At 42.1% G+C, this 13,987-nt stretch overlaps 1 pseudogene; it reads right to left on the bottom strand.

Annotated features, from left to right (window-relative positions):
• Nucleotides 1-1,604: 1,604 nt before the first annotated feature.
• LOC110303585 lies at nucleotides 1,605-3,207 on the bottom strand (annotated as a pseudogene).
• Nucleotides 3,208-13,987: the final 10,780 nt, after the last annotated feature.

Below are 13,987 nucleotides of genomic sequence, written 5' to 3'. Positions count from 1 at the left end.
GGAGAATTTTCTAATCTTGCAGCCCAAGATTCAAATCCATGCATTACTCTGCTGACACTGGTCAGTGAACATCAATGAACATCAATTACTGTACTGACACTTCTGTGAACATCAATGACCTCATCCGCAGTAGTGGAAATATAACAACTACCTCAGCTGGAACTGTGCACATGGCTCCTCGGTACATTTCTCTGTTCATCTCTGAGTGTTTATCAGTTGGACATAGCTTCTGGGTTTAGAAAGAGGGCTTGTGCCCACTTCCCTTCTTATCACTGGGGCCATGTCTGGCATAGACCTGTGTAGGTCCTGTTCATGTAGCCACAGTTTCTGTAAATCCATATGTGGGTTTGTCCTCTTGTGTTTAGAGGGTATCTTAGTTAGGGTTTCCACTTCTGCAAAGAGACACCATGACCAAGGCAACTTTTATAAAGGTAATCATTTAATTGGGGCTGCCTTTCAGGTTCAAAAGTTCAGTCCATTATCATCATGGCAGGAATTACAACAACATCCAGACAGACATGGTTCTGGAGAAGGAGCTGAGAGTTCTATATCTTGAACCCAAGGCAGTCAGGAGCAGACTGTTTTCCAAGCAGCTAGGAGGAGGGTCTCAAAGGCCACCCCACAGTGACATACTTCCTCCTAATAGTGCCACTCCGGGGCCAAGCATATTCAAGCCACCACATTGGGCATTATTTTCTTGGTGTCTTCTATCCCTCTGCTTCTCATACTCTTTTTGCCTTCTCCTCTGCAGGGTTTCCTGAGCCCTGAGGGGAGGGATTTGATGGAAACATTCCATTTAAGGATGATTTTTATTTTAGCACCATCCATTTACCTGCAAGTCTCATGGTTTCATTATTTTTTAGCAGGGGAGTGATAGTCCACTGTGAAAATGTGACTCATCTTCCTTATTCAGACATCTGTTGAGGAACATTTAAATTATTTCCAGTTTCTTGCTATTATGAATGTAGAAGCAATAAGTATGGCTGAGCAAATATTTCTGTAGTAGGATAAAGCATCCTTTGTCCAAGAATGTCCAAGAATAGCATAGCTGGGTCTCGGGGTAGATCTATTCCCAGCTTCTTAAGGAACTGCTACACTTGTTTCCATAATGGCTACACAAGTTTGTACCCACCAGCATGAATTTGTTCCCCATGTGTTCACCATGAGCTATCATTTGTTTTATTGATCTTAGCCATTCTGACTGGTATGAGAGGAAATCTCAATGTAGTTTTGGTTTGAATTTCTTTGACGATTAAGGATGTTGAACATTTCTTTTTGTGGGGGATGGGAGTGGGGCTTCTGCAGCTTTTATTTTTGCATGTAAACCACTGGGGGAGACTTGATAGTGGGCATCTTAGAGATTACACTGGAGTTCCGAGGGCTCCGGACACTAGCTGGGAAGTCAGGTGACAGAAACAATGATTCAGACCAGTCACGTGATTACAAAGCTGGGTCTCCAGCAGGGTTCCTGGTGGTCAGGTATGGATGTCTCAGGAAGCAGTGACATGGGAGGGGCACGCACTGGGCCGGCCTTGAACCGCCTGGATGACATCAGGGGCAAAGGACCTAGCAGCTGGTGGCTCCAGGGATCTCCAGTCCATGCTTTACTTGGCCAGGGGATTTCTGAAGGACCTGCCAGCAAACTTGGCTTTGCTGCCCAGCTCTTCCTTGATTATTAGGATCTAATTGTACTTAACCAGGCGCCCAGATCAGCAAGGGGTACTGGTCTTGATCTGCCCAGTGCAGAGCCCCACCACCAGGTCGGTGATGAAAGTGTCCTCAGTCTCCCCAGATCAATGGGACACCATGACGTCCCAACCATTGGACTGGGTCAGCTTACACCTAAAGAAAGGGCAGGAGTCAGATCATGTGATGCACCTGGCCTGGTCTTGTGTTGAATGGTCTTCATGCCCTGCCCTCCTCTGAAAGCTTCCCATCTTCTTATGGTCACTCTGACTCCAAGCTCCCCAAAGAGACAAACTTTCAGAGCGTAAGTGGTAAATGTAAGGAACATGGATCAGGCAGCCAAGGCTTGTTGCTGCATCCCTCTGGCTGCCATCATCCCAGTCACCGGGAACTCGGTCCCAGAAAGCCCTCCACAGGCTACTCACGCCTTCAGAGACTCGGTCACCGAGCCGATCTGGTTCATTTTGAGCAAGAGACACTTGTAGGACTTCTCACCTGCAGCCTTGGCAATCCGCTTAGGGTTGGTCACTGTGAGGTCATGGCCCACCACCTGGATGCCCGCACTAACCGTGAACTTCTGCCAGGCATCCCAGTCGTCCTGGTCAAAAGGGTCTTCGATAGACACCACTGGATAGTCTTGGATGAAGGACTTGTACAGGTCAGGTGCGATATACCTGCTAGGGTCATCTGGAGACTTGAAGTCCAGGTCATACTTGTAGAACTCGGAGGCAGCCACGTTGATGCTATAACAACCTGGTCAGTGTAGCTGACCTTTGCAATTGCAGTCTTGAGCTTCTTTGCCCTCCAGGATGTTAGGTGCGAATACGCCCTCATCACCCACATTGGTGGCGTCCTTCCCGTACTTCTCCTTGATGACGTTCTTCTGGTTGTGGTAAACCTCTGCTCCAAAGCACAAGGCTTCCCGGAAACTGAATGCCCCCACAGGCAGGATCATGAACTCTTGCATGGCCAATTTGTTGACAGCATGAGAACAGCCACTGATCACATTGAAAGCTGGGATCGGCAGGGTGACTTCAGGGTTGCCGGCCCAAGTCAGCAATGTGCCGATAAAGGGGCACCCCCTTTTCCATGGCACCAGCTTTGCAGACAGCCAGGGACACTCCCAAGGATGGCATTTACACCAAATTTAGATTTATTCTCAGTGCTGTCTGTCTTGATCATCAGCTGGTCAATCTTCTCTTGTTCCACAACATTCACTTTCTTGCTAACCAGAGCAGGTGCAATAGTGTTATTGGTGTGCTCAACAGCCCGTGAGACACCCTTCCGCATGAAGCAGGACTTATCATTGTCTTGGAGTTCTAGGGCCTCGTAGATGCGGGTGGACGCACCGCTGGGCACCGCAGCCCGGAAGAGACCTTTTGCGGTGTACAGATCCACCTCAACAGTGGGATTCCCACGGGAGTCTCTCTGCCATGGATCCTGAGAACAGACATGGTGAACTTCGTAGGATCGCTGCGAATGACGGAAAGAGGGTGCTGTAGACACTGAAGAGAGCGTTAAGGACAGATGCGAGTGCAACCCTGTACTGAAGCAGCAATCCAACATTTCTTTACGTGGCTTTCTACCATTTTGTTTCCTTTTGTGAGAACTCTGTTTATATCCGTAACCCATTTTAAAATTGGATTGTTTGTTTTCTCGATGTCCAGATTTTAAAAGAATTTCCTATACATTTTAGATATTCCTGCTTGTATTGGATGTTAGGTTGAAAAAAATCTTTTCTTGTTCTGTAGCTTGTCACTTTGACTTAATGATGTCCTTCACCATACTGAAGCTTTTTAGTTCCCAATTATTAGTTACTGATCTTAGTGCCTGTTCTACTGATGTTCTGTTCAGAAATTCTTCTCCTGTGTCAATAAGTCAAGGCTACTCCCACTTTCTCTTCTATCAGGTTTAGTACACCTGGGGTTATGTTGAGGTCTTTGGAGTTGAGTTTTGTGCAGGGTGACATGCATGGATCCATTTGCATTCTTCTACATGCAGCCATCCAGGTTGACCCGCACTACTTGTTGACAATGCGTCCCTTTTCCCAGTATATATTTGTGGCTTCTTTATTAAAAAAAAAATCAGCAGGGCAGTGGTGGCACACGCCTTTAGCGCCAGCACTTGGGAGGCAGAGGCAGGTGGATTTCTGAGTTCGAGGCCAGCCTGGTCTACAGAGTGAGTTCCAGGACAGCCAGGGCTACACAGAGAAACTCTGTCTCAAAAACAAAAAAACAAAAAACAAACAGACAAACAAAAATCAGGTGTGCATATTTGTGTAGATTTATGTCTGGGTCTTCAATTCAGTTCTGTTGATCCACTTGTTTTTCTTGTGCCAATACCATGCTGTCTTTATTACTATAGTTCTATGGCACAATCGGAGGTTATGAATAGTGGTACCTCTCACAGTTCTTTTATTATTCAAGACTGTTTAAGCTACCTTGGATTTTTTTGTATTTCTTTATAAAGCTGAAAAATGTCCTTTCAATTTCTGTGAAAAATTGTGTTGGAATTTTGGTGGGTATTGCATTGAATCTGTAGACTAGTTTTTAGGAGGGCCATTTTTGCTATATTAATCCTACCAATCCATTAGCAAGGGAGATCTTTCCATTTTCTGATATCTTATTCAATTTCTTTCTTCAACCATACATCTTTAAAAGAATCAGTGCAGAGATTATAACCTTGGTTTGCTCAGAAAATCATTGGGTTCTTTTTCCCTGTGTCAGATTTCAGTGTATGTCAAGTACAGAAATGTCCCACTTTAGATGATCGATTCAGAGATTGTGCCCAACAATTATAAATTAATGTGCCCTTTCCCCATGAGAGCCAGTACTGCTGTATGACCCTGACACCACATTTAGTGTTGATGACTCATATAACTTTGCCATGGCATTTGCCATTAATCCCAGAGATTTGTGACCCCACTAGCTACTGAAAACAAACACGAATCCTAGTAGATTATAGTGATCCTGTAATGATATGGTATCAATGTGTAACGAGGCATTCTATCAAGGCAGACTGAGGTATTTTTAAGTGAAATTTCATATGATCTTCACATAGTTGAATGAGCCTTCAGTGAGTTTTTCTTTGAGTGCTGGGGATTGAACTCAAGGCCCTGTGCATGGCATATAAGCATTCTACTACTGAACTGTATCCCCTGTCGATTTCCCCCCACATTGCCTAGCTGGTATTGAATTTTTTCTCGCCTGCCTCAGCTCCCAGAGACAGGGATTACAGTTGGTGGGATTACTGTCCTGTGTTTATGCGCATCTGCATGAGCTATTACTGCAGATAAGGAACTGATACCCGGCAAAGAGTCAGAGGAGCTGAGATTTAACCCAATATTCTGCCTTTTTGTTTATAGAAACTTGAGCAATTCAAAAATCCACCTTACATATAATTTATAAGCTTTTATTTGCAGCCCTACAGCCAGCTTACCTCCCTAATCACTCTCCCTTGCCAGATGTTCATTATTTTTATGCAGACTTAGAACTTTCAAGACTTATAGATTTTGTCTTACCCATCTTATAAATATTTTATAAGTAATTAATATGACTTTTTAAAATTAATTAATTATTTTATTTATTTACTTCCCAAATGTTGCCCACTTCCTCTCCCTCCTTGCAGAGTTCTTCCCCACCTCATTCCTCCCCTTCACCTCAGAGAGGGCAGCCCTCTCCAGTATGCCCCGGGGGGAGGGCATCAATTCTTTACAGAATTAGGTGCATCCTCTCCCACTGAGCCCAGACAAGGTGAGAGATGGGGAGGCTCAAATCACAGTACATGTATGCTCTTTGGTTGGTGGCCCAGTTAGATTTTTGTATTAGTATGAATAAATTAGTGTCCTAAAGAAGGCATTTCCCTGGGCTGAGTAGCATTGTGCAATCTGAGGACATGGCATATGGGCAACCGTGGGTCACTGTGGTTGGTACATCAGGTAGACCGAGTTTGCCTCCCTCTGTATCAGTCACAGAAGCAGGGCTGTGCAGGATGAGCATAATGTTCCCAACGGTGGAAACCAAGACCCAGGCTTCCTGTTTTGTACTTTGAGCATCACACAGTGCACCCTGGGGTTTTTGGTGTCTGAGAACTTTAGGAAACTGTTCAAATGTAGTGAAGAGACACTAGGAGCTCCAAGGTTCTGTGTGTAGGAGCAGGGAGACCAAGCAAGAGGAGAGAACCGTGAAGTCCACAGATGTAGAAGATTCCTACAGCAAAATGTCTATGGTAAAAAGAGAAGAAAAAGTAAGCTTTTGAGAATTACCATTCTTGGAAGATCCATATCTTACCAGGTCCAATGGTAGGTACAAATCGAATGTATACACCCAAGCTTCTTGTTCTTTGCAGGTCCCCCATCAGAGTGAGTGGGTTTATTGTCTCAGGAAACATTTTAGATGAGAATACTATAAAAACATAAATGGACCTCATTTATCCTTCCTATGTAAGCCCTAAGAAATGAAGAGCTATCACTTCACTCCTTTTTGTTAGAAATATTAGCAATCATAAATCTACCCATACTCCACAAATTAATTGCCAGGTTTAAAGCTCTTCTTTTAAAAATTTCAGCATGGTTTTCTTGAAGACATAGGCAAGCTATCATTAAATTTATAGAGAAAGGGGAAGAACAAAAGAAGCTGATATACTGGTGAAGACAGGGTAAAGTTAGATGGACCACACTATTTCACTTTATGACTTACAGTTATGGAAATCAACACAGTATGTGTTAGAAAAAGACAAAGGTGTAGATTAAAAGAGGGAATGTGACAAATTAGTCCTGATAAAGATATGAAAACAATTCAAGGAAGAACAGAATTTTAACTGACCATTTGAACATCAACAGACAAAACCAAAACAAATATAAAATATTTAATCTCAACCCAATACTCACTCCTTATAAACATTTGCTCAAAGTGGATCAATGAACTGGATAGAAAGAGAACATAAGTGGAGATCTCCATGGCTTGGTGTAGGCAAAGAGTTCTTAGATGGCATGAGAAGCAGTGTTCATAAAATACAAAAGTGATATGGAACATCATCAAAGTGAAACACTTTCTTCATGAAAGACAGGAAAAAGAAGCAACAAACTGGAATAAAATATCCACAAAGTACATATGTAAGAAAATAATTTTATCCAGGATATATAAAGCTCTCAAAACTCAATATTAAGACAGCAACAAGAACAAGCATAAATCTTGAGCAGGTTCTTCATCAAAGACTCTATGCAGAAAAAATAATTGTTCTAAAAAGTTCTTCAACTCCATTAGCCAGTGATCAGTATGAATTAAAACCACAATAACGCGCATAAATCCAGGGCAGTTGGAAGTCTCCTATAGGGCTGCTGTTGGGAATACAAACCAGTGTGATCATTTTGGAAGTAAAATCAGCCATGTTTTAAAAACGAGAAATGTTGACTCTAGAGAACTATATCTCATAAAACTTCCCATAAAACAAATTTAAAAAAAAAAGGAAATGCCCAAATATCCCAATATTACTGTTGAGTACCATGAAACATTACTCACAGAAAAGCAACTTGGGAAAATCTCAAAGGCAGTTCAGTAAGTGGAAGCAGCCAGTCTTCCATGCTTACAGATAGCATGATTGCATTACAGGACGGTCTTCAGAAAACACTCAGCATATTTAAGGAGAACAGATCGATGGTTATTGGGGTTGGGAGAAATTTAAAGCTATAAAAGTGATGGCATTATTTTGTATTTAAAATGTAGCTGTCTGCACACTGTGTGTGTATTTAAAAATTATAGAAATGCACAAAAATAATTTTATATGTTAATTTCAAGGCTATAATAAAATAAAGAATTTTAAAGCAATTATGGTTTTACTCAATCAGTAAGCAATTTAAATTATTCCTTCTGTTTATCTAAGAGAGTTTCATAATCTGACTTTCCATTTTATCATGTATCCAGGTGCATTTTCTACTGTTTCATGAGCTAGCCATTCGTACCTCTATCTATCATCCATCATTCTATGAACAAGCATTACAGTTGGCCTATAGCACACTCACAACATTGCTAGATTTGGGAATGCCTTCCCTTCCTGTCCTGTCCTATCCCTGCCTTCTGTGGCATGCAGCTTTTGTCGTATGTCTCCAACTAGATTTTGTGTTTACCAGATCTCCTGTGATGAAGATAGCTTTTATAACAGAGGAAGTGCACAGTGCAGACCTCACTGTTTAAAACCTGTTCAGCTTTGTGTTTAGGAACAACGAGTGGGCATGAACTCAGGGAAATAGAAACTGACTGCTGGGTTGGAAGTAGATTTAACTTTTTCTTGTTTCGAACTCTGCCATGGCCCCTCTCCCCAACAGTATTACCTATTATTCCTCCTTGACCTGACACCTGCCAGAGAGAATTACTTGGCTCTGCACTGGCCATGTCCTGTAACTGGACTTTGACATTTTGTCACTTGGAATATGCACATTTTGTTTTTATGGTTCTCTGATTTGGCTCTTCTCAGGGTAAGATGACTGACACCTTGTACATCCCTCCCTAACATGATGATTTTACTTTATTTTTCACATTTAAGTTCTGCAATAGTTCTTTTCATTTTTTTCACAGGCTTATTTCCACGTTCGAAGAATGATCTTGGGTGGAGATCCTGTCTTTGTCAGGTCATGTGTTAGCATCTAAGTCTTCTAGATCCCTCACCTGATGGCTGTCCTCCCTGACTCTCCACTGGGGACTGTAGCTGCTGCACACCAGCTGTAAGTTCGCTGCCACCAGAATGGCAGGGAACTGTTAGTTCTCAGAGCAGTTTGGAAGGCATGAGAAAAAGGTCCATAATTCTTTAGCTTCAATGCTGGCCCTCACTAAATGTTAATCAAGAACCTTCTCACCATTTTATGTACAAGATGGCCTGCATAGTATCTTACGTGGACATTTTTGGTTTTTAAAAGGGGGTTGATAACAGGTTCATAAAGGTTACTCTAGCAGAGAGGTGAAAGAATGGAGGAACAGGAGAGCAAAGGTTAAAATGTAGAGACAGACTGGAGGTCTCCTCTACCCAGGCAAGTAGCCAACATCAGTCCTCTGGGAAATAACGTATTTATCTGTATAGTCATCAGACATCTGCTTCATCACTGTTAGCAGCACGACCATCAAAACCAGTTCCACAATGCCAGATAAGGCCTAATCTGAGCACTTTCTAACTCACAATAAAGACACTTTTTAAAGCCCCCCCCCCAACACATATGCATGCACACATGCACACTCATGTAGCTTCCATGGCTGAAATTCACCTTTGTGAGACACATTGGCCATAAATGAGAGAATACATAAATCTTGTCAAGATCTGAAGGATGGTCAGAAAACCAAGTAACATCTTGAGGAATGACACCTCTCACTAGCTGCAGACCTGCCTCTAAGGGGTGGGCAATAGACACCCTCAACTATCAAGGGATGAACCTGTACATCCTTGTGGTTTGTGAGGCTGGGAAGAGAGGGTGGAGAGAGAGAGAGAGAGAGAGAGAGTAGTGGAGGGAATGGAGTCATTGAAGTGGAAGCTACATCTTTCCACTGATCTTTCAGGCATGTAGCTAGGTGTGGATTGGCATGGAAGAGTTTCCACTGTACTCTTAAAGGGTTGACACATGCCGTCAATCCAAGAGTCTGCTTTTCAGCTGTGGAGGATTCTAAAGCATACTGAAAATCTACCATGTCCCCATCTCTCAGAATTTACATTCTGTCTATGCTGAATCTTGATCTATCTTTTTTGTCCCCTCACAGATTTTAGCCTAGCCTATTCTGTGTTCTGAGGGAGTATCTTTGAGACCCTCCTAACTCATTAGTGGGCTTTTTCCTTTGGAAAGAAACTTGAGTCTAACATTTATCAAGTGTGTGATTTTTATCTCTCCTTCCTTCTCTCCCTCCCTCCTTCCTCCCTCCCTGTTCCACTTTTAACAAGGTCATGTGTAGCTAAATCTACGATCTTTGTTTCAGTTTCCCTGGTACTGGGATTATTGGCTTATACAGCCACACCCAGCTTTATCTCAACACTATGGAGAGTGCATTGTTTCTTTTAAACTGTGGCCCTGGTTACCAAGGAGCCTTTCTATCCTGGTTTCCCTTCTCTCTTCCTATCCAGTTTATCTTTCCTCTCCAGGCGACTCTCCCTACATCCGTAAGAAAGCATCCATATATGTTTGAATGGTTACAAAATGGACACCAGCAGACATTGGAGCCCTCTTTTCCTGCCCCATGCTGCAGTGCACGGGCTTTTTGGTGATGCTTACATGCACATTCCTCTCTGCCACCAAGCGACAACATTTAAATCTCTGCTCACACTTTACTGGCTGAAGGTCATAAATGTTTTATGAGGCGCTGAGCTTGCAGCATTACTATTTTATTAGGAGGCTGGATATCTTTTCTTCATAGTTATATTAGTCATGAAATTGTTCTTTCCCTTAAAAAATGTTAACTTTATGCTGTTATGAATAGCAACTGACAGCATACAGGTAATTATTCAAAACCAGTCTGATTCATTCAAAGATAAGTAAAGTCTTATAGTTTCATCTAATAAAATGAATACAAAGATGGTTCTTCTATCATGATTGTATATTAAAATTCGTTTTAATGAAAAATTGCGACGCAATAGTCCTGATTTTGTTTTCTTATTGCTAATGTTTCATATTTTGTATTGATCTACAAGTAATTTAAAGACTGGAAGGGAGATTTGAATTCATGAACAACTTGATCTAATACAGTCCTTCTTAATCAATTTTATTTAAACTGATAATGATCCAATCAGTCTTGAAGGTCCATGGTCACATCAGAATGAAGTGTGCAAAACAAGGAACCTTGAGGGCCCTTGACAAACCACTGAGCAGTTCTGAATATCAGGTTCACCATCTGTGTGCTCTGTCTCTGACAGGTTCTAGTTTTTATACTTTCTTACTATTTTTTTTTAATCCAAAATTAAGAACCAGATGAAATAAGTGAAAAGACAGAGAGGAGAATCTTCAAATTTTAAGAAGCTGGGAGCAGACACATCTGTGTCCTCCATGGTGAAAGAGTGAATGAGAGCTAACATCAGCTGTAAATAGCATTCCACCCCTTGCATCAACTGCCCAAGGAGAACACAGCCAACAGCTTCTTTCCCTGCTGTGTAGCATACCTCTTTTCATGGCCCTTCTTCCTGACTATGCTGTCCATTGCCCTATTTATTTTAAGAGACTCTTACCATCTTCAAACTCAAGTTCAGTTGTTGTTCCCAGCCTGCAGCTTCCATGCCCTGCTCCTTTCCTCTCATACAGGAAGTGCGGGAGTACTGCTTTCTTATTGCTGATATCATTTCTGTCGTAGCAGGGAGAGAGCTGGGGATGCCATATGTTAGGCAAACACTCCATCACAGTGCTACCGACCCCATTATTTATCTTGTCTTATTTCCTCATTCATTTATCTCCTCATTCTACCACCTTTCTTCTATAATGCACAAAGGCATTGAAAATAAAAAGATAAACAAATACAATTCATTATTTAGGTTCATATCCTTTTCCCTGCCCGAGAAGGCCCTGAAGTCAGGGCCTTGAGCTTCCAGGCAAACACTTTGCCACTAAATTAAATCCCCAATCCTGGGCTCACATACTTTTATTATGATATGATATTTGAGTTAGCAGTGGCTACATTTTTGTACCTTAATATTTGCCTTTGTCTAGCACTTTGCAGCTGACCAGAAGCTATTTCTTATGTTGCATTAAAAGGAGTTAAATCGTAAGACCCTTATCCTAAAGCTTATGCCCTGAGGACAGTCTATTGCCAGAGCTCCAGGTCTTTGGATGCAGCATTTCTGTGAAAAACCCTGGCACTCCTTAAGTTAATCAGCACATATTAAAATAGAACTCTACAAGTCATGATGATTCGTGCCTATAATCCCAGAACTAGAGAGGTAGAACCAAGAGGATTCCAAGTTCCAGGGCAGCCTGGGCTAAGTAATGAGTTTCAAGCCAACCTTTGCAACTACTGAAACTCTATTTCAAAAGCCAAAACTAATAATTTTAAAAAGGAAAGGAGGAAAGAAAGAAAAAAAGAATTTTATATTATTTAGATTAGGCTAGTTTAAAACTTTGGATTTTGTTAGCACAAATGAAAATTTCAGGATTTTATGATAGTTTAAATGATTCTACAATAGCTACTGCTCTTCATTTGAGAGGAGGAAAACACTGGAATTTCTTACATAAAGACAAAACAGATTGACTATTGAAAGAGCCATAGCCGTTCATTATACTATATGTTCTACATGTCACTATTTATATTAAATGCCCTTTGTCATTGTGACTACAAGGGAAACCTCTTAAAGAGGAAGGATTTATGTGGGCTCATAGTTCAGGAGTTTTGGTTCATGGTCAGATGGCACCATGGCTTCTGGGCACATGTACAGTGGGACTGAGCATCCTAGTAAAGACTAAAGAGTGGAGCCAAGAGAAGAAAGGGCCAGGGACTCACATGAACAAACTTACCGATGGGCTTAGGGTCTCACTATAGATCATGCATCATTAGCACTGTCTTCTGGAAACCTGGCCTCAAACGCATGTGCCTGGGGGCCATTTTATACCCAAACTATAACCCTCTTGATCAGGAGGATAGAGTCTTCACTGCAAGTCGATGTGGCAAGAAGTCTTGGTGTGGTGATGTGGAAGCCATGGAAGTAGAGGTAATTGTTTAGTAAGATACTTGATGGAAGCATCCTCTCAGTTGGGTGAAACTGACCCAAGACCCACAACCAGAGTGTCTCAGGCTGTGCCTTTTAACACCATCACAGGAAGATTAGCTCTCAAATGCATGGCACAGATGGTTTCTCCAAAGGACACAGATGAATTTTATCAAAAGAAAACATTGCCATTACATGTGTAGGTTTAGATTTTTCAGAACCTACTTTAATAAGGGTTCTTGGACACTTTGACCACTCTTCTAGTTTGAAGCGATGGGAGAAAAGATGTAGACCTGTTTGGAATGCAAATCAAAACAGCCCTGAGATTCCATCTCACACCAATCAGAATGGCTAAGATCAAAAATTCAGGTGACAGCAGAGGCTGGTGAGGATGTGGAGAAAGAGGAACACTCCTCCATTGTTGGTGGGATTGCAAGCTGGTACAACTACTCTGGAAATCAGTCTGGTGGTTCCTTAGAAAATTGGACATAGTACCACTGGAGGATCCAGCAATACCTCTCCTGGGCATATATCCAGAAGATGTTCCAACCGGTAAGAAGGACACATGCTCCACTATGTTCATAGCAGCCTTATTTATAATAGCCAGAAGCTGGAAAGAACCCAGATGCCCCTTAACAGAGGAACGGATACAGAAAATGTGGTACATTTACACAATGGAGTACTACTCAGCTATTAAAAAGAATGAATTTATGAAATTCCTAGGCAAATGGATTGACCTGGAGGGCATCATCCTGAGTGAAGTAACACAATCACAAAGGAACTCACATGATCTGTACTCACTGATAAGTGGATATTAGCCCAGAAACTTAGAATACCCAAGACAAGATAAAAAGCACATGAAACTCAAGAAGAATGAAGACCAAAGTGTGGACACTTTGCCCCTTCTTACAATTGGGAACAAAACACCCATGGAAGGACTAATAGAAACAAAATTTGGAGCTGAGACAAAAGGATGGACCATCTAGAGACTACCATATCCGGGGATCCATCCCATAATCAGCCACCAAACGCAGACACCATTGCATACACTAGCAAGATTTTGCTGAAAGGACCCTGATATAGCTGTCTCTTGTGAGACTATGCCGGGGCCTAGCAAACACAGAAGTGGATGCTCACAGTCAGCTATTGGATGGATCACAGGGCCCCCAATGGAGGAGCTAGAGAAAGTATCCAAGGAGCTAAAGGGATCTGCAACCCTATAGGTGGAACAACAATATGAACTAACCAGTACCCCCTAGAGCTCATGTCTCTAGCTGCATATGTATCAGAAGATGGCCTAGCCGGCCATCAGTGGAAAGAGAGGCCCATTGGTCGTGCAAACTTTATATGCCTCAGTACAGGGGAACACCAGGGCCAAGAAGTGGGAGTGGGTGGGTAGGAGAGTGGTGGGTAGGGTATGGGGGACTTTTGGGATAGCATTGGAAATGTAAATGAGGAAAATACCTAATTTAAAAATTTAAAAGAAGAAGAAAAAAAAAAAAGAAGTAGTTCTTTGGGGCCAATTCCAATCTCTGTTGTCAGGATACCAGCAGTCCAGATCAGTAATGGCAGGATACCAACAGTCCCATTCAAAACTGTCACTGAACACGAATCAGCAATGGTAGCACAATCCATCAGAAAC

The sequence above is a fragment of the Mus caroli genome, chromosome 10 (assembly GCF_900094665.2).
Source record: "Mus caroli chromosome 10, CAROLI_EIJ_v1.1, whole genome shotgun sequence".
NCBI classification, from domain to species: Eukaryota; Metazoa; Chordata; class Mammalia; order Rodentia; family Muridae; genus Mus; species Mus caroli.
Note: the sequence above shows the minus strand (reverse complement) of the source record. Positions and strands in the feature narration are given on the sequence as shown.